Genomic DNA, 21,267 nt, shown 5'->3' with positions numbered 1-21,267 from the left:
GTACCCGAGCATGAGGCTATGCGATCCTATATTAAGGAGGCATTGGAGAAGGGTCATATTAGACCATCCTCTTCACCCTTAGGTGCTGGGTTTTTTTTTGTGGCTAAAAAGGATGGTTCATTAAGGCCTTGTATTGATTATCGTGCCCTCAACAAAATTACTGTTAAATATCAGTATCCGTTTCCCCTGATTTCTGATCTATTCTCCAGAGTTAAAGGTGCTTGCTGGTTTACCAAGCTTGACCTCAGGGGGGCGTATAATCTTATTCGCATTAAGCATGGGGATGAATGGAAGACGGCGTTTAATACTCCGGAGGGACATTTTGAGAACCTGGTGATGCCTTTTGGGCTCACTAATGCCCCTTCTGTCTTCCAGTGCTTCATGAACGATATATTCCGAGACTTTGTGGATACATTTTTGATTATCTATCTGGATGATATTTTGATCTTCTCCAAGAATTGGGACTCTCATGTGGAACATGTTCGGACTGTGTTCAGGATTTTGAGGGAGAATTCCCTGTATGTCAAGGGATCGAAATGCCTTTTTGGGGTACAGAGGATTTCATTTTTGGGATTTATTTTGTCTCCGTCAACTATTGAAATGGACCCGGCCAAGGTACAGGCCATTTATGATTGGGTTCAGCCCACTTCTTTGAAGGCCCTCCAGAAGTTTTTGGGTTTTGCTAATTTTTATCGGAAATTTATAGCTAATTTTTCTGGTATTGCCAAGCCATTGACGGATTTGACTAGGAAGGGTGCTGATGTGCTGAATTGGTCTCCGGAGGCTGTTTCTTCCTTTCAGGAGCTGAAGCGAAGATTCACTTCTGCTCCGGTTTTGCGGCAACCTGATGTCTCACTCCCGTTTCAGGTGGAGGTGGACGCTTCTGAGATTGGTGCAGGAGCGGTGTTGTCCCAAAAAGATCCTGTGACATCTAAAATGAATCCTTGTGCTTTCTTTTCCCGAAAGTTTTCCCCATCCGAACGTAACTATGATGTGGGGAATCGGGAACTGTTGGCCATGAAATGGGCATTTGAGGAGTGGAGACATTGGTTGGAGGGAGCCAAACACCAAGTCGTGGTCCTTACTGACCACAAGAATTTGATTTACCTGGAGTAGGCCAAGCGCTTGAATCCTAGACAGGCTAGGTGGGCCTTGTTTTTCACACGTTTTGATTTTGTGGTCTCTTTTCTTCCGGGCACTAAGAATGTCAAGGCAGATGCCCTCTCTAGGAGTTTCCTTGCTGATTCTCCTGTTGTGACTAAGCCTGCTACCATCTTAGGCGAGGGGGTAGTTCTTTCTGCCATCTCGCCCGATTTGAGACGTGCTCTGGAAGAGTTTCAGGAGGACAAACCTGAGCGTTGTCCCAGTGGAAAGTTGTATGTTCCTGACCAGTAGAGGAAGAGAGTGATGTCTGAAGTTCATTGTTCTGCATTGGCTGGTCATCCAGGTATTTTTGGTACTATAGATCTGGTGAGTCGGTCTTTTTGGTGGCCCGCCTTGTCTCGTGATGTCAGGAATTTTGTGCAGTCCTGTGGGACTTGCTCCCGGTCTTAACCTTGTTCTCACTCTAGTGGCTTGTTGATGCTTTTGCCGGTGCCCAGGAGGCCATGGACCCATATTTCAATGGATTTTTATCTCTGATATGCCTGTCTCTCAGAGAATGACTGTTATTTGGGTGATTTGTGATAGATTCTCTAAGATGGTCCATCTTGTACCACTCCCTAAGTTGCCATCTTCCTCTGAGTTGGTGCCCTTGTTTTTGCAACAGGTGGTTCGCTTGCACGGGATTCCTGAGAACATTGTATCTGACAGAGGAGTTCAGTTTGTGTCTAGATTTTGGAGGACTTTCTGTTCCAAGCTGGGAATTCAGTTGTCCTTCTCCTCTGCATTTCACCCTCAGACCAATGGGCAGATGGAGAGAACAAACCAGACTTTGGAGTCATATTTGAGATGTTTTATTTCTGCCGATCAGGATGATTGGGTTTCATTTTTGCCCTTGGCTGAATTTGCTTTAAATAATAGAGCTAGTTCTGCCACTTTGATGTCACCTTTTTTTTGTAACTTTGGTTTTCACCCTTGATTTTCTTCAGGGCAGGTGGAGCCTTCTGCCTGCCCAGGTGTTGACACGGTGGTGGAGAGAATGCACCAGATCTGGGACCAAGTAGTGGATAAGTTGTCTCTCTCCCAGGAAAAGGCCCAGCGGTTTTCCAAACGGCGTAGGACCGTTGGTCCCCAGTTTAAGGTGGGTGATATGGTTTGGTTGTCATCAAAAAATATCGCTATGAAGGTGGCTTCTCCTAAGTTTAAGCCTAGATTTATTGGACCTTACAAGATTTTGGAGATTATTAATCCGGTCTCTTTTCGGTTGGCTCTTCCTGTCACATTTAAAATTCATAATGTGTTTCATAAGTCCTTGTTGAAGAGGTTTGTTGAACCAGTAGTTCCTGTGGTGGCACCTCCTGACCCTATATTGGTTGAAGGTAACATGGAATATGAGGTAGAGAAGATACTGGATTCCCGTCTGGCTAGACGGAGACTCCAGTATTTGGTTAAGTGGAAGGGTTATGGTCAGGAGGATAATTCCTGGGTCTCTGCCTCTGATATTCATGCCGAAAGATTGGTGCGTGCCTTTCATCGGGCTCACCCGGATCGCCCTGGTGGCATGGATGAGGGTTCGGTGACCCCTCCTCAAGGGGGAGGCACTGTTGTGAGTTCATTTTTCCCTTCACCATTGAGGTCTGATGAACTCCCTCCTCTGGTGAAGGAAGGTAGTGAGACTGATTACCAAACACCTGGGCAGCTAGATGATAACTGGGTGGCTGGAATTGAGGACTGGATATAAGGCTGCCGACGCCCTTCTTCCTGGCTGGTGAATTTCCTGCTGGATTCTTGGAGACCAGTTTGATTCCTGCGTCTCAAAGCTAAGTTTTTCTGCTCTGCTTTGTACTCTTCAGTTTTGTTTTTGTTTTGCCTTGTTTTTTGGGAGTTCTGCCATCCCCGGCCGGGGGTGAGCTGAATTCCATTTTTGTCTCTGATCTGTTGATCTTTTGCTCTGTCTTCAGAATATACCTGAGTGCTGATGTAGTCTTTTGAAGCCTAGCGACTTCAGGGCCTGTTTTTCCTATCAGTCGGTTGGCTCATTTTGATAGGGTTTTTGCGGATGGCAGACAGCAGCTTTCCTATCCTGTCCTATGTAGTTAGCTTGGGCCCCATCATTTGCTCAACCTATCTTTCTATCTGTGTTAGTGTTTTCATCTTGCTTCACCGTCATTATATGTTGGGGGCTGCCTATTGCTTTGGGGTCTGCTCTGGGGCAGTTTAGTTTTTCCCCTTTCTGTCTTTAGGCTATGTAGCTCTCCGGCTGTGATCGAGGGGTCTAGGGCACCGTAGGAACCCCCACGGCTACTGCTAGTTGTTGTGGATAGGTTCAGGGGTCTGCAATCCGATAGCTGCCAACCTCTCTGGTTTTTCTGGACTTAGCTGGTATTTTGTTTTTTCCTCCTTCGGTGACTCATCATAACACATCCCAGTCCCCAGACCTGAATATCATTGAACATCTGTGGGATGATTTGAAGCGGGCTGTCCATGCTCGGCGACCATCAACCTTAACTGAAGTGGAATTGTTTTGTAAACAGGAATGGTCACAAATACCTTCATCCAGGAACTCATTAATAGCTACAGGAAGCGACTAGAGGCTGTTATTTTTGCAAAAGGAGGATCTACGAAATATTAATGTCTCTTTTATGTTGAGGTGCTCATACTTTTGCATCGGTCAAATTTTGTTTAAATGCAGATTGCACATTTTCTGTTAGTACAATAAACCTCATTTGAATCCAGAAATATAACTGAGTCCATCAGTTATTAGATATATGAAACTGAAATAGCTGTTGCAAAAACCAAAATTGTTATAAAGAAAAAAGGTTAACATTAATAGGGGTGCCCAAACTTTAACATATGACTGTAATTGAGGGTCAGCATCGCCTATGAGAATTGTGACGGAAGTTTTTCCCGTGAATAGTAATTCCTAGATTTCTGCAATCACTAGCCTTTATGTCAGTAATTGTATGCATCTCATTTCCTATTGCGGAGAGGCTGGACTGTTTTACTGAGACAGAAATATATATGAAGATTTAAAAATAACACCAAAAGTATATAGTTGTGTACGCCTCAAATGCATTTCCTTTTTTCCACTTTTTAGATTGCTGTGTAATCCATACTGAGAACACAGAGATTTTACATGTTTAAACTATGCTATATATACCTGCTATCCAGTGATAAAGTACCCTTTCTCAACTTTGTACAATCTGGCCAAATCCATACTGGGCCTGAGAACATCTGAGTCTGCCTCCTGATCTATAGACATATATTTTTAATGTGTAAACTAGGCTACATATATACGTGTTATCCGGTGAAACTGTACCCTTTATCAACTTTCTACAATGTTGTTGAATCCATACTGGGCCTGAGAACGGCTGCCGAGCTGTTAAGCAAGCTACAGCACCTGTGGTTTGGACACGTAATTTTTTCAGGAATGACGGTTAGGCGTAACTCCGGAATTGCGGTTGACCTGAACTTGCTGGGAAATCATCATTCGCGGGGAATAATCTGAATCCCAGATCCCCATCACTAACGGAGTTCAGCAGGTTATCTGCACCTGTAAGCGACAAAAGCTGGTCCTTTCAGTGTAGCATGCATGCAGCCCTGGACATGTACGGGAATGCTAGACCTGTTATTGCTCGATCTCACGTGCCAGAGCCTCGCTTATCTCTCTAGTAAGCTTGACGCATACTGCGGGGGCATGCCGGAGTCTCGGTTGTTAACGGAATAAAGCTGAGAAATCGCTAGTACAACTACAAACACACATACCACACCACACACAGAATCGACAAAGCTTTCAAAGTGTGCATCTTTTCTTTAGGTGGCATGGTTGTGGTTTCCCGGGTGGAGTCCAATTAAGCCACAGGCTCCACTCCTGGTGGTGCCCTTTTGGACATTCCTTTAAGGTTCAGCTTTGCAATCATACTGCCCCCGGAAACCAAAAACTTTGCCTTCATGGACGCTGTTTGGAGGTTCGTGGGAATAACGCCGCCCGATCAGCAGTCGGCATATGGGTCGCCCTCCCAGGGCTGTGGGGTACTCGGTACCGGACCGGTGTCAGTGGGATGTGTCACAGCAGCGGTGACCCGGACGGTGGCCCTGGGCGCCCATGTAAATGGCGTGGTATAATGGTAAAGAGTTTATATAGATAGTTTGACGCCACCTGTGGTGTTCGGCAACATAGATGTTAGGCCGACGCTGCATGCAGATCCTCTGGGACTGATGGTGTTGTGCAGCAAAGATGGTGAAGCTCCCCACAGGTGGAGCTGGAGTCCCAGGGAAGTGTAGATGTAGTGATGGGGGAAAGGCACAGGCGGTGTAGGTGCTGCTACCCAGATGTAGCGGTGCTGGAATAACTGTAGGACACCAGAGCGTGCAGTTCCAAAGCTTTACTCACAGTCTGCAGGTTACACAGATGCCTGCCTCCGTGCTGTGTCCTCCGGGTCAGGACCTCAGCCAACATCCGGGACCAAAATGGAAAGCTCCCTTCCAACACTCCGCCAACATGTACCTTCCTGAACGTCTCCTTTCTAGCGCTTGTGGGGGAAGCACTCACAGGACCGTGGTTCACTGAAGCGCCTCCTGTCTAACAGATGTTCCTCAGACTTTACTTGTATGGCAGACAGCTGTAGCCTTTTCCTTCTGGCTCCCACACGTCGATGCTGGGGCCTCCGAGCCTTAGTTGGGTACAGAGCATTTATAGCTGCTACTTCCCCCGGTTTCTGCTGCAGGAACGTCAGTGTCCCTACAAACTCGGAGACCAGAATCCGGACCATGCGCTCCAGCTAGGAGTGAGCCTTAACTCTGCTCATCCTCCAGCTCCCCTTCTCACGTCCACACACTTCCCCTTCCCTGCACAGAGTGCCCTAACTTTCCTCTTCCCGACCACAGAGAGCAGCTCCTCAGCAGTCAGGTTCAGAGGTCTCCCTGCTAGCCTGGAGTGGGAAATGTGTTGTGTGTTGGTTTCACTGCTAGAGAGATCCTTCGTTGCTCCCAAGCTTGACAACACACTCCCTAGTAGGAAGGTAATGCCACAGTGGCGACCGTACTCTTGGGGACGCCACAAGTGCACTGAGGCCCAGCCGCTGCTGGATGATGCTGCTGGTACATTGACCCAGACCATTACATTCCCCTCGCACTCTCCACTGCCAGAATCTGACCCAGAGGAAACTCAGGTTCCCCTTCCCACATACTATACCACATTACACGGTGACAAAGAGGAAGGTGCAGATGAAAGTGCAGGTTCCTTGAGCAGGTGGGGGGGCATACTCATGGGCGATGGCACTGGCACAGGGCACCGCATAGTACGCAAAAGTGTCTCTGCCGGTGGGAGGGCCTAAACAGCCAAGTGCAGTGAGATGGAAGATAGGGATGATAAGGAGTTCAGAGTAGTGCAGGGATTCCCTAGCAAGGAGACTTATGTAATTGTTTTCAATGTTGGGACAGCAATTTTTGGGGAGCACTATACTCTGGTGAATGATATATGGGGCCCACCATACACTGGAGCATTCCAAAGGTGGACATCAGACACTGGAGCAGCTTTTACAGGGCCCATTATACACTAGAGCACTAGAAATGGGGCCCTTTATATATGGAGCATTATTTGGGCCCATAAGACAGTGGAGCTTCATCCATTGGGACCAACATATACTATAGCATTATGTGGAGCTCATCATATACGGTTTGAAACATTATATGGGATCAATGATTCCATATGGAGAAATATATGGGCCTCATTACTCTGTATAGTGCACTAAGCGCTGGCCATAATACTGTATGGAGTTATATACTGTCTGTTTTTGGAGGTATTGGAGAATTTAAAATGGATATCGGTCATGAGATGTAAGAAGTGACGTATTTTTCATTGTACTATACTGCTATTTCTCTGCCGTATCGGAGCATCATGAGTTGTGGTATGTGTTAAAGGGACGCTCTTTGGCCCTGGGCCCACGAAAACCTGGAGCCAGCCCTACCCCCTACAACTGAAGCCAAATAACCCCCATTTTTCAGTGCGTAACTAGTATTATGAAGTAAATTATGGTTGACAAGCTTAAGTAATAAGAATTGATGCTTTTGTCATTCAAATGGGCACTGTAGGTGTGTTTTCTGTCCTCCTCTCACTGCCGACTTTAATTCCCCATTGACTTACATTGGGTTTCGTGTTTCGGTCGGACCCCCGACTTTTCCCTATAGTCGGCCGATTTTGCTCGACCCGACTTTTGGAAAAGTCGGGTTTCATGAAACGAAACTCGACCCTAAAAAAACAAAGGTCGCTCAACTCTAGTTATCACCTATTCCCTGGATAACACTGTTCTCCATTTTGAAAAGTTGTCAAGTTCTGTTATGAAATGATTAATTTCTTAAGGATTTTGACATCCTAAATTAAAATCTTACAATGAAAATTTTTCATTGCCTCTTGTTTCTATTATATCAAATAGTTTTCTTTTTTCTTCAACATATAGTTAATGCATAAAAGTTTCAGCACTTTGAAACTTTATTTTTGCAAATATAAAGATGCAGAATATTTTGTTATGACAATTGTCTGATATTTATTTAGAGGAAACTTAGCAACAATTCAAATAACTAAAACACGTCTAAACACTTTTGTGATTTGGTCCACATTCAGTGCCAATATTTTGCTTGTCACTTTTACTCCTGCATCGTGTCATCTCTTACAATTGTCTGACTGTATTCTGGGTTCCATTCTCATTATATATTTTCTCCATAGCCGCAATATCTTGGTGAAAGCTCTCACCATGCTTGTCGTTCAATGCTCCGCAGTTTGGTGGTAAAAAGTATGGAAGCAAATGTAAGCAAAGAATCTATAGGGACATGTTACAGCCCAGATCCTTATATGTTTTGAAGAGATATTCCACCATCTCTTCATAGTTACTTGCTCTTGAGTTTCCCAAAAAAATTACATACCACTAATGTGAATGCTACCCGTGTAGCCTTTTCCTTGCCCTGCAACAAACGTAGAAACTTCTCACCTTGAAGAAGCGTATAAATCTGAGGTTCAATAAAGATTCCTTACTTTATCTTTGCTTCACTCAACCTTGGAAATTTATAAATGAGATACCAGAATGCTTTAGAATTTTTATCCATTGCGTTTACAAAGTTCTTCATTAGGCCACCTTTAAATCATCACATGGGCCATAGTTGGACATAGTTAAGGCACCTCAACAGCTGTTTCGTGTTATCATAGGTTTCTTTTATATGGACTTCATAACCAACTGGAATTGAAGGTAGTGCATTGCCATTATGCAGCAAGATGGCGCTTAGCCTTGTTTTGGACAAACCGATGAAGAGCCTCCATTCTCTGAGGAAGGACTTATCTTCAGAGCTTCCATTAAAGGGAATCTGTCACCTATTTTTCATATATAAGATGTGGCCACCGCCATCAGGCACTTATCTACAGCATTCTGTAATGCTGTAGATAATCCCCCGATGTAACCTGAAAGAGAAAAAAACCCATTTATATCATACTCACCCAGGGGCGGTCCGGGTCCGATGGGTGTCGCGGTCCGGGTCCGGCGCCTCCCATCTTCTAGCAATGACGTCCTCTTCTTTGCTTCCCGTTGTGGCTCTGGCGCAGGCGCACTCCTCTACCCTGCTGAGGGCAGAGCAGAGTACTGCAGTGCGCAGGCGCCAGACCTCTCTGACCTTTACTGGTTCCCTTTAACCCCTTCACGACCTTTGACGCCATGTAGGCGTCATGAAAAGTCGTGGCAAAACGACCCATGACGCCTGTGCGGCGTCATGAAAAGATCTCCCTCCTGCGGGTCGGGTGAGCGGGTTCAATGAAAGTTCACCCGACCCGCCGGTACAGGGGGACCTAGACTTGACCCCAGGGGGGGTGGCTTCGCCCCCCCGGGGATACGATCACTCCCAGTGACCTTTTTGTCACCCCCCTCGCATCTGATTGGAGCTAGCGTCCATGTGACGCTAGCCCTCCAATCAGATGTGGAGGGGCGGGGTAAAATCATGGCTGCCTCGTTCCTCAACTTCATCCTGTCCGTGGAAGCTGAAGAACGAGGTGCCAGACTGCCGCCCTGACCTGCGATCACCGCCGCCGCCGCTGTCACCGCTGTCATCGCCGCTGCCGCTGCCACCACTGCCTTCCGGTAGTATAACTTCCCCTCCACCGCCTAATTCCAGCCCCTCCCACCTCCGCTCACTCACCCCTGCCCCCTGATCCTCCCCCAGCACCCCCGATCTCCCCCCAGCACCCCCGATCTCCCCCAGCACCCCCGATCTCCCCCAGCACCCCCGATCTCCCCCAGCACTCCCGATCATCCACCTGATGTTACCTCTTCTGCGCTCCTCATCCACCTACTGCCTCCTGTGACTGAGAGCCCCAGTAATCACCCTCATTAACCCCTGCCCCCCCGATTAACCCCTGCCCCTAATTAACCCCTACCCCCTGATTAACCCCTGCTGCAGGTTCTTTTATTTCTTTATCTCCTCCGCCACCTCCTGCCCCCCGGTGCCTGACAGCCCCCCTCTGCCCCTGGTGATCCCCCAGCACCCCTGATCATCCCCCAGCACCCTTGATCCTCCCCCAGCACCCCCGATCTCCCCCAGCACCCCCGATCTCCCCCAGCACCCCCCGATCTCCCCCAGCACTCCCGATCATCCACCTGCTGTTACCTCTTCTGCGCTCCTCAGCCGCCTACTGCCTCCTGTGACTGAGAGCCCCAGTAATCACCCTCATTAACCCCTGCCCCCCAATTAACCCCTGCCCCCCAATTAACCCCTGCCCCCCTGATTAACCCCTGCCCCCCTGATTAACCCCTGCTGCTGCAGGTTCTTTTATTTCTTTATCTCCGCCACCTTCTGCCCCCCGGTGCCTGACAGCCCCACTCTGCCCCTGGTGATCCCCCAGCACCCCTGATCATCCCCCAGCACCCCTGATAATCCCCCAGCACCCCTGATCATCCCCCAGCACCCTTGATCCTCCCCCAGCACCCCCGATCTCCCCCAGCACCCCCGATCATCCACCTGCTGATCCACATCTGCGAGCTCCTCAGCCGCCTACTGCCTCCTGTGTCTGAGAGCCCCCTCCTGTGTCCCAGTGATCACCCTCATTAACCTCTGCCCCCCCTGATTAACCTCTGCCCCCCCGATTAACCCCTGCCCCCTGATTAACCCCTGATTATCCCCTGCTGCTGCAGGCTTTTTTATTTCCTTATCTCCTCATCCACCTCCTGCCCCCCAGTGCCTGACAGCCCCCCTCTGCCCCTGATCACCCCCCAGCACCCCTGATCACCCCCCAGCACCCCTGATCACCCCCCAGCACCCCTGATCACCCCCACTGTTGCTGCCGCCGCTGGTTCCGTCTCCACCTAATTCTCCTCAGTGCCCTCCTGCGCCTGACAGCCCCTTTCTGCCCCCGCACGCCTGACAGTCCCCTCCTGCCCCCACGCACCTGACAGACCCCTCCTGCCCCCCGTGCGCCTGACAGTCCCCTCCTGACAGCCCGTTCTCCAGTAAAAAGTTTCACCAAACACTCGCACATACACACGCACACGCACACTATAATAAAGGATTTTTACACACGCACACACACCACACGCACAATGTCCCGCTCATCCCAGTCCCAAAGGGTCTACTCAGTTGAGGAGGCATATGAAATTATTGCCTCTGATACTGATAGTGAGAGAGATGACCCCACCTTTCTCTATTCCTCCCACGCTTCCTCTTCCAGCGACACAGACTTGCCACCACCGAGATGTCGCAGGACGAGAAATCGTCCGGAGCCCAGGGAGGAAGAGTCGGAGGCCTTAGAGGAAGAGTCGGGTATCTTGGAGGAAGTCTCACAGCCAAGTGTGAGTTTCCCCCAACCTAGTGCTAGTGACGCCCAACCTAGCACTAGTGCTCCCTCCTGGACCCCCGTCCCTGAAAATTTTGCTCCACGGATTCCTGATTTTGTTCCCCAATCAGGAATCCAGTTTGTGACTGCCAACTTCAGGGAAATAGACTTTTTCAAAGTCTTTTTCTCGGAGTCTATCGTCAGTCTCATGGTGGAGCAAACAAACTTGTATGCCCAACAATTTTTGGCGGAACACCCAATTTCTTCATTCTCTACTTGGAGTCCTGTGGACTCTGTAGAAATGATTAAATATTGGGGACTGGTCCTTCACATGGGGATTGTGAAGAAACCAGAAATTCGCCAATACTGGAGTACTGATATTTTATATCAAACTCCAGTATTTGGCATGGTGATGACTCGGAAACGGTTTGAGGCTATTCATAAATTTCTTCATTTCAGGGACAACTCTGAAATCCTTCCCCGCGATGACCCGAATTTTGATAGACTGTTCAAAATTCGGCCAGTCGTCGAACACTTCAACAACAAGTTTGCTGAAGTGTACATTCCCGAAAGGGAAATTTGTGTGGATGAATCCCTCATCCACTTCAAAGGGAGGCTTCCGTTCCGTCAGTACCTGCCCAGCAAAAGGGCAAGGTACGGGATGAAACTCTACAAGCTGTGTGAGAGTACCTAAGGGTACACTCTCAGCTTTAGAGTTTACCAAGGAAAGGACAGTAGGATCCAGCCCCCAGAATGTCCACTTGCTTTGGGGGTGAGTGGGAAAATAGTGTGGGATTTGGTCCACCCTCTGCTTGATAAAGGTTACCATCTGTACGTTGATAACTTTTATACAAGCATCACACTATTTCAATCCCTCTCTGCCAGAGCTACCGTCACTTGCGGTACCGTGCGCAGAAACCAGAGGGGTCTCCCTTTGCCGCTAATTGAGCAGCCTCTCCGAAAAGGGTGAGACTCGAGCCCAATGTAGCGGCAACATGCTTGTGGTCAAGTTCAAAGACAAAAGAGATGTCTTTGTCTTGACCACAATCCATGGTCCCGGCACCACGGCCACCACCATTCGAGGTACCCCAGTACCGGTCCACAAACCAGACTGTGTCCTGGCGTACAACCATCACATGGGGGGGTTGATCTTTCTGATCAAGTCCTCCAGCCCTATAGTGCCATGCGGAAAACGAAGGTGTGGTACAAAAAACTGGCTGTGTACCTCGTACAAATGGCACTGTATAACGCATGCGTGCTATCACGATGTGCAGGCCAGAACCACTCCTTCCTTGATTTCCAGGAGGCGGTGATAAAGGCCATGATTTTTGGAGAGGAGGACGGAGCGCGCCCCAGCACCCCTGGAACTCAAGTTTCCCGTATGGTACCAGGGCAACATTTTCCCCATGAGGAGAGAAAAAATAAAACGTGTCCCGACAAACCTGGACTGTGTTTGAATGAATGCTTCAGAATTCATCACACGTCCATGGACTAAACACATCCTGACACTCCACTACAGAACTCACCCACACCAGCCTGACATACACAACACCACACCACACACACCAACCTGACGTACACCACACCACACACACCAACCTGACGTACACTACACCACACACACCAACCTGATGTATGTGTGGCGTAGTGTACGTCAGGTTGGTGTGTGTGTGTGGCATTGTGTACTTCAGGTTGGTGTGTGTGGTGTATGCTATACCACACACAGCAACCTGACGTACACTACACTACACCACACCACACACCAACCTGACGTACACTACGCCACACACACCAACCTGATGTAGTATCAGGTTGGTATGTGTGGCGTAGTGTACGTCAGGTTGTTGTGTGTGTGTGTGGCATAGTGTACGTCAGGTTGGTGTGTGGTGTATACTATACCACACACAGCAACCTGACGTACACTACACTACACCACACCACACACCAACCTGACGTACACTACGCCACACACACCAACCTGATGTAGTATCAGGTTGGTATGTGTGGCGTAGTGTACGTCAGATTGGTGTGTGTGTGGCGTAGTGTACATCAGGTTGGTGTGTGTGTGTGTGGTGTGTACTACACCACACACCCCAACCTGACGTACACTACACCACACACCAACCTGACGTACACTACGCCACACACACCAACCTGTTGTATCAGATTGGTATGTGTGGCGTAGTGTACGTCAGGTTGGTGTGTGTGTGTGGCATAGTGTACGTCAGGTTGGTGTGTGTGTGGTGTATACTATACCACACACACCAACCTGACGTACACCACACCACACACCAACCTGATGTACACTACGCCACACACACCAACCTGATGTAGTGTCAGGTTGGTATGTGTGGCGTAGTGTACGTCAGGTTGGTTGTGTGGCGTAGTGTACGTCAGGTTGGTGTGTGTGTGTGGTGTGTACTACACCACACACACCAACCTGACGTACACTACACCACACACCAACCTGACGTACACTACGCCACACACACCAACCTGATGTAGTGTCAGGTTGGTATGTGTGGCGAAGTGTACGTCAGGTTGGTGTGTGTGTGTGTGGCGTAGTGTACGTCAGGTTGGTGTGTGTGTGGTGTATAATATAACACACACAACAACCTGACGTACACTACACTACACCAAACCACACACCAACCTGACGCACACTACGCCACACACACCAACCTGATGTAGTGTCAGGTTGGTATGTGTGGCGAAGTGTACATCAGGTTGGTGTGTGTGTGTGGCGTAGTGTACGTCAGGTTGGTGGGTGTGTGGTGCATACCCTACCACACACACCAACCTGACGTACACTACATACTTTCCATAAGCGACCTGGTGTCCGCTAATGATTGGAGCTAACTTTCCATTCAAAAAGTCAAATGGCGCTCCTTCCCTTCAGGGCCCTGCTGTGCGCCCAAACAGTGGTTTATGACTACATATGAGGTATCAGTGTACTCAGGAGCAATTGCCCAACAAATTTTAGGATCCATTTAATCCTGTTGCCCATGAAAAAATGAAAAAATGTAGGCAAAAAGAATTTTTTTGTGAAAAAAAAAGTACTTTTTCATTTTTACAGATCAATTTGTGAATTACCTGGGGGTTCAAAGTGCTCACTATGCATCTAGATAAGTTCGTTGGGGTGTCTAGTTTCCAAAATGGGGTCACTTGTGGGGGTACTCCAATGTTTAGGCACACAGGGGCAGTCCAAACACGACATGGTGTCCGCTAACTATTGGAGCTAATTTTCCATTCCAAAAGTCAAATGGCGCTCCTTCCCTCCAGGGCCCTGCCGTGCGCCCAAACAGTGGTTTATGACTACATATGAGTATCAGTGTACTCAGGAGTAATTGCCCAACAAATTTTAGGATCCATTTTATCCTGCTGCCCATGAAAAAATGAAAAAATGTAGGCAAAAAGAAATTTTTTGTGAAAAAAAAGTACTTTTTCATTTTTACAGATCAATTTGTGAAGTACCTGGGGGTTCAAAGTGCTCACTATGCATCTAGATAAGTTCGTTGGGGTGTCTAGTTTCCAAAATGGGGTCACTTGTGGGGGTACTCCAATGTTTAGGCACACAGGGGCAGTCCAAACACGACATGGTGTCCGCTAACTATTGGAGCTAATTTTCCATTCCAAAAGTCAAATGGCGCTCCTTCCCTCCAGTGCCCTGCCGTGCGCCCAAACAGTGGTTTATGACCACATATGAGGTATCAGTGTACTCAGGAGAAATTGCCCAACAAATTTTACGATCCATTTTATCCTGTTGCCCATGAAAAAATGTAGGCAAAAAGAAATTTTTGGTGAAAAAAAAGTACTTTTTCATTTTACAGATCAATTTGTGAAGTACCTGGGGGTTCAAAGTGCTCACTATGTATCTAGATAAGTTCCTTGGGGTGTCTAGTTTCCAAAATGGGGTCACTTGTGGTGGTACTCCATTGTTTAGGCACACAGGGGCAGTCCAAACACGACATGGTGTCCGCTAACTATTGGAGCTAATTTTCCATTCCAAAAGTCAATTGGCGCTCCTTCCCTTCAGGGCCCTGCCGTGCGCCCAAACAGTGGTTTATGACTACATATGAGGTATCAGTGTACTCAGGAGAAATTGCTCAACAAATTTTAGGATCCATTTTATCCTGTTGCCCAGGCGAAAATGAAAACATTGATGCTAAAAAAAAAATTTTGTTGGAAAAATTAAAATGTCCTTTTTTCCTTCCACGTTGCTTTAGTTCCTGTGAAGCACCTGAAGGGTTAATAATCTTCTTAAATGTAGTTTTGTGTAGCTTGAGGGGTGCAGTTTTTAGAATGGTGTCACTTTTGGGTATTTTCTGCCATATAGACCCCTCAAAGTGACTTTAAATGGGAGGTGGTCCCTAAAAAAAATGGTTTTGTAAATTTTGTTGTAAAAATGAGAAATCACTGGTTAACTTTTAACCCTCATAACTTCCTAACAAAAAAAATGTTGTTTCCAAAATTGTGCTGATGTAAAGTAGACATGTTGGAAATGTTATTTATTAACTAGTTTGTGTCACATAACTCTCTGGTTTAACATAATAAAAATTAAAAAATTGAAAATTGCAAAATTTTCAAAATTTTCGCTAAATTTCCATTTTTTTCACAAATAAACGCAAAAATTTTCAACCTAAATTTACCACTAACATGAAGCCCAATATGTCACGAAAAAACAATCTCAGAATCGCTAAGATGCGTTGAAGCGTTCCTGAGTTATTACCTCATAAAGGGACACTGGTCAGAAATGCAAAAAATGGCCAGGTCATTAAGGTCAAAATTGGCTGGGTCATGAAGGGGTTAACAGGTTTTCCTCCAGGATGGCCTGTATTTAGTTCTATCCATCGCCCCATCAACTCTGACCAGATTCCCTGTCCCAGCTGAAGAAAAGCATCCCCACAGCAGGATGTTGCCTCCACCATGTTTGATGTCAGTTATGGTGTTTTCAACGGAGCTTGGGCTATTTTTTAATAGCCTAATCCCACTTTACTCTTCTCCATAGCTTTGTCCCTGACCTGTATGGTTTGTTCCTTGGTTTTCATGAAGCTGTTTGATTCCTAATGTTCTCAAACAAACCTATGTGGCCTGCATAGAACAGCTGTACTGACAATAAATTACGCACATAAAATTTACTAATTATGTGAATTCTGGAGGCAATTGGTCTCTCGAGGTTTTTTTTAAGAATGCAGGGGGCTGAATACAAACGCAAGTCATACTTTCAGGTTTATATTTTAAAATAATTAGGCAAACCATGTATCATTTCCTTTACACTTCACAAATACTTGATACTTTGTGTTGGTATATGACATGAAAACTCAATAAGATACCTTAAATTGGCAGGTGTAATGTCAAAAAAGGCAAAAGTTTATGGGGTTTGAATACTTTTTCAAGGTACTGTATCTGTCTCCTCCTACATCTCCTCTAGATCCTACCCCACAGACATGACGCCATCCTTAACAGGCACAGGGTACAGCATTGATTCCACACAGCGACCTCACTCATTTCACTCATACAAGATAAAGCGCTGCCAAGTGGTGTTACAGCTTGAGAACCTGGGAGCAAACGAGTTGCTGCTGTGCATCACATGTCAACTCAAACCCTGGTCGACTCCTCATAATTGCGGCTGAGAACTGTTGAGCACAACAAAATTTTGAACATTATGTCTGTCTTAGGCGACCAAAATTGTGAGTAGGGACAATTGTGTAATCAACAATATCATCCCCCTTATATTTGGTCTGGAAATAAACACTCAGAGGGCATGAAGGAAGAACAGCAACTTGCACATGTTCATCATCACCTTGTATCCGCTAGTGACCTTCAAGGTCCATATTACATGCAGCAAGAATTGGAGGAAGAGGAACAGGATGAGCAGCAGCAGGTGGATGTGGAGGTGGACACAAAAAAAATGTATCAGGAATGGATCAGGCGATCATTTATTTCCTGTCCATTATGTCATCTATATGATAGAATTGCTGCTGCCGATACTGCTTTTGTTGGCCTTACACTGCCAGACATCTCCTCATCTACCCCATTCCCAATTCTCTACCATGCGGTCTCTGCCATTACCACTGCCTCTGCACAGCCACACCATCCACAGATTTCCATGGTGGCACACGGTCTTCTATAGTGATAGACTTTACCGCTGATGCAAAACATAATCTCTTAAGGTTACACAAAGATCAAACAGCTCCAAAAATAGTGACAATTTTTTTAAAGGCTTGTTGACAGCAATCCGTTGCTTCACTTTTAAAACCGCTAGCTTTTCTAGCTTTTTCATGCTCACTGAAAAGGGATAATTTTTGGAAGACTTGATAAAAAGCCATTTTATTGTTTACTTTGAAAATTGCAAACCTGTTGTGCATCACAAAAAAGGGATAATTTTTTCACTACTAGTGGAGAAGACATTACTTTTTCACTTTCAAAAGTGCTGACCACACCTGTTTTTGCTCCCTAAATAATGGGATAATAGTTTTTCAGAGCCTTGTGAAAAAGCTTTCACTTTTTCATTTAGCAAGGAAAAAAGATATTGAAACTCCCTAAACATGCATAATTTTTGCAGCACTAAGTATGAAAACGCCACAGCTTCTTTCTTTTGTATCACCCATGTATAAACACTAGTAGTGCATGAATCTGCCCTCAGAAAGGGATAACTTTTGGACCATTTCTACACTGTAAGTAACCTAGCACGTCTACTGCAGTGTCTTGTTCAATAGCCTAGTGTTATTTAACACTGGTGTCCATCTCCTGACAGGATCCTGTTAAGCGGATCTGTCAAATAATATGAGACTATGATAGGCATATACGGACCACCGCACACCGTTAGGACGCTGTAAATTAGAAAACAGCAGCACATTTTATCTAGGAGAATCCCATAAAAAAGCTATTAACTGAGTCCCGAGAGCAGAAGAAAGATGGTGGAAATATATTGTGAAACGCATAAATTTAAGAGGAAGCAGCCCATGGAGTAAGGAATATGCCACTGTAGAAAGGCAGGGAAAAAACGCGTGGGACAGTCCAGGGAGGCTTTGGAAGGAAACCCAAAAAGGGTCCCTACCAGGGGAGGGAAGTCATTATAACCTGGCTAGCATCATTTACCCACATGGTCAGCCCCTCAGTGACCAATTCAGCACTTTGGGATGGATGACTCTGCACTCCGCCTTGTGGCAGTACATCCACATCTGCTCTTCTGTGCAGTGCTATTCACAAAAGTCACAATCTGGAGATCTGCACGAAGTTGCAGACAGCCGCGAGCCACATGTGGCTCCAAAGCCACCGATTGGCGACCCCTGACCTACATGGTATAGGGGCAGATTGTTATGATGAGTCACCAAAGGAGGAAAAAACAAAATACCAGCTAAGTCCAGAAAAACCAGAGAGGTTGGCAGCTATCGGATTGCAGACCCCTGAACCTATCCACAACAACTAGCAGAAGCCGTGGGGGGTTCCTACGGTGCCCTAGACCCCTCGATCACAGCCGGAGAGCTACATAGCCTAAAGACTGAAAGGGGAAAAACTAATCTGCCCCAGAGCAGACCCCAAAGCAATAGGCAGCCCCCAACATATAAAAACGGTGAAGCAAGATGAAAACACTAACACAGATAGAAAGATAGGTTGAGCAAATGATGGGGCCCAAGCTAACTACATAGGACAGGATAGGAAAGCTGCTGTCTGCCATCCGCAAAAACCCTATCAAAATGAGCCAACCGACTGATAGGAAAAACAGGCCCTGAAGTCGCTAGGCTTCAAAAGACTATATCAGCACTCAGGTATATTCTGAAGACAGAGCAAAAGATCAACAGATCAGAGACAAAAATGGAATTCAGCTTACCCCCGGCCGGGGATGGCAGAACTCCCAAAAAACAAGGCAAAACAAAAACAAAGCTGAAGAGTACAAAGCAGAGCAGAAAAACTTAGCTTTGAGACGCAGGAATCAGACTGGTCTCCAAGAATCCAGCAGGAAAATCACCAGCCAGGAAGAAGGGCGTCGGAAGCCTTATATCCAGTCCTCAATTCCAGCCACCCAGTTATCATCTAGCTGCCCAGGTGTTTGGTAATCAGTCTCACTACCTTCCTTCACCAAAGGAGGGAGTTCATCAGACCTCAATGGTGAAGGGAAAAATGAACTCACAACAGCAGATATTGAGGCTTTAATTTAGTTGAACAGAGGGCACAGAACCCTCACTCCCTGTCACTATATTCAACATCTACCATAACTAAAGGAAGAACATTTTTTCTTCAATTTGTATTTGCTCTTAAACAGTAAAACCTTTATATGTATTGACTATAACAAAATCAATGAGAATGAATAAATATATTTAATTATTCATAATATCTCAAAAGGGTGTCTGGATGTTATAAATGATGGTTCCTTGCTCTAGTTCTGATGTCCAAGGAATGATTGAGACGGAATAGGCTTCACCCGGTTGACTTGTGCATCTACTCCGTGAGAGCAGTTGATCATTGATGGAATCACTGCTGGCAATGAATCCCATCAGTAGAATACGAGGCCTCTCCATGCTCCAAGTGCAAATATGGAAACTGGTGGGTGGTTTTGCATATTGGGGTCATTGGCTATTACCAAAATGTCCCCATAGTTCTCCAAATATGCACGGACCAGAAACTGTTGCTCGCTGTTGGTGTGCCTGCAGAGAGGACAGGTGTTATTGTCCAGTAGCCATCTGCCAATGCAGGCAAGGTGGAAGAAGTGGGAGCATTCCATGGAGCTGACTTCATCCCCTGCTACAATGTCATCCAGACAGATGGTGCAGGTTTCAGGTGGGTCTTGGGCCAATCTTCTGGAGGTAGGGAGCAACAGCCGTGATGAATTCACCACTTCAAGACGGATGTTAATTGGGGATGGATTCCTGTCCTCAGACCTTTCTGGTGGTGGTGGTGGTCTTCTTTGTCTACGCCTCGTAGTATTTACAGGAGCTATTTCCATCCGTCTTTGGCGGGCAATCCTGCCCCTTGTCCTATGGGCTATAGGGGAATCTGCCCTGCTAGGCCGCCATGTTCCTGTGCGAAAGAGACAACACACATATAAGGACTTTCTTCTATAGAATATTATCCCCCTATCAGGAATACATATTTTAGAGACCTGTATATGGACATATTAGTGGCTTTTTATGTCCCATCTTACCTGATGTAGATGGCCTTACAATCCCATTTGCTGAAGCTTCTTCTGGGACATGGGAAGTATTAGAATTGTCCCATGAAGCCATTGTCCTCTTAGATGGTCAAGATGGTAGAAAACGCTTTGCCTGAAAGGCACTGGAGAACTCCGAGCTGGTGAACTCTTCACAGTATAAGCGCTAAAAAATATCTGCTAGTCTTTGCCAAAAAAGCAACGAAGCAAAAAAGGGGTACTCACTAGAGAAACTTCTCCTACGTGAATGCACCGATCAGTACTACAGCAGGCCCTCTGATAGCCGAGGCCATTATGATGTCATAATGTCATTATCTCGCATTCCATGGCCGGTGTTCCATGATGCTCCTGATGTCACTACATCACTGCTTACCTCATAATGCAGCTCTGGCCCACAGACTGGATATGGCTGTACCTTGATATAGTGCCGTGTATTATAAATATAAATATATATATACAGTATATAATTACTAATCATTTCTGCAAAGTAAAGCAAAAACTGATTTTAATAAAAATTACATTTATAATTAGAGTTCTTTCACACTGACGTACGACCAGCGTATAACTCGGACAAGTGATATTCAATGTTTCATCTGATAGCATTCACTCCAATGTTATACTATGGAGCAGGGCCGACTAGCGTTTTTTTTCGTGCCAAGTCAGCATGAGGAAAACATTGCTACATGCTGCAAATCGAATTTTGGATGGTGTGCACCCATACAAGTCTATGAGTGCGTGCAAAACATCTGACTGCACTTGGATGTCGCAAATGAAGAAATTAAGAAAATGTAAAAAAAAAAAAATATATTAGGTTTCATCATATCTAAAAAAAAAAACCCCGTGATCTATTAAATTCTTGGATGTCGCAGGCACCGGAGGCTTTACAATGCGCAAGCGCGGAAACCAGTGTTATCTGTGATATTCTCAGATGAAGATTACGTGCAGGAAGCCGAGGAGGGGGGAAGAAGGTGACTAAGCCACTCCAATCGGACCGGACCGCGGCGATTTGCATACATCCCCAACAAGATAAAAAAGGTATTTATGCCTCAAAGGTGTGGGGTCGGGGGAGTCAAAAGCTCTAATAGAATCAATATGTGACGCACAATTCGGTGATATCTTTACATGATATCACTAAATATGGGTGACAGATTCCCTTTAACCTTGCAGCCTAATTCCCTGAAATCATCTTTAACCCCTTACCTACAAT

The sequence above is a fragment of the Dendrobates tinctorius genome, unplaced genomic scaffold (assembly GCF_039654945.1).
Source record: "Dendrobates tinctorius isolate UK_male_01 unplaced genomic scaffold, ASM3965494v1 ptg000056l, whole genome shotgun sequence".
Taxonomy (NCBI): domain Eukaryota; kingdom Metazoa; phylum Chordata; class Amphibia; order Anura; family Dendrobatidae; genus Dendrobates; species Dendrobates tinctorius.
The sequence above is the reverse complement of the archived record's forward strand: the minus strand, read 5'-3'. Positions refer to the sequence as shown.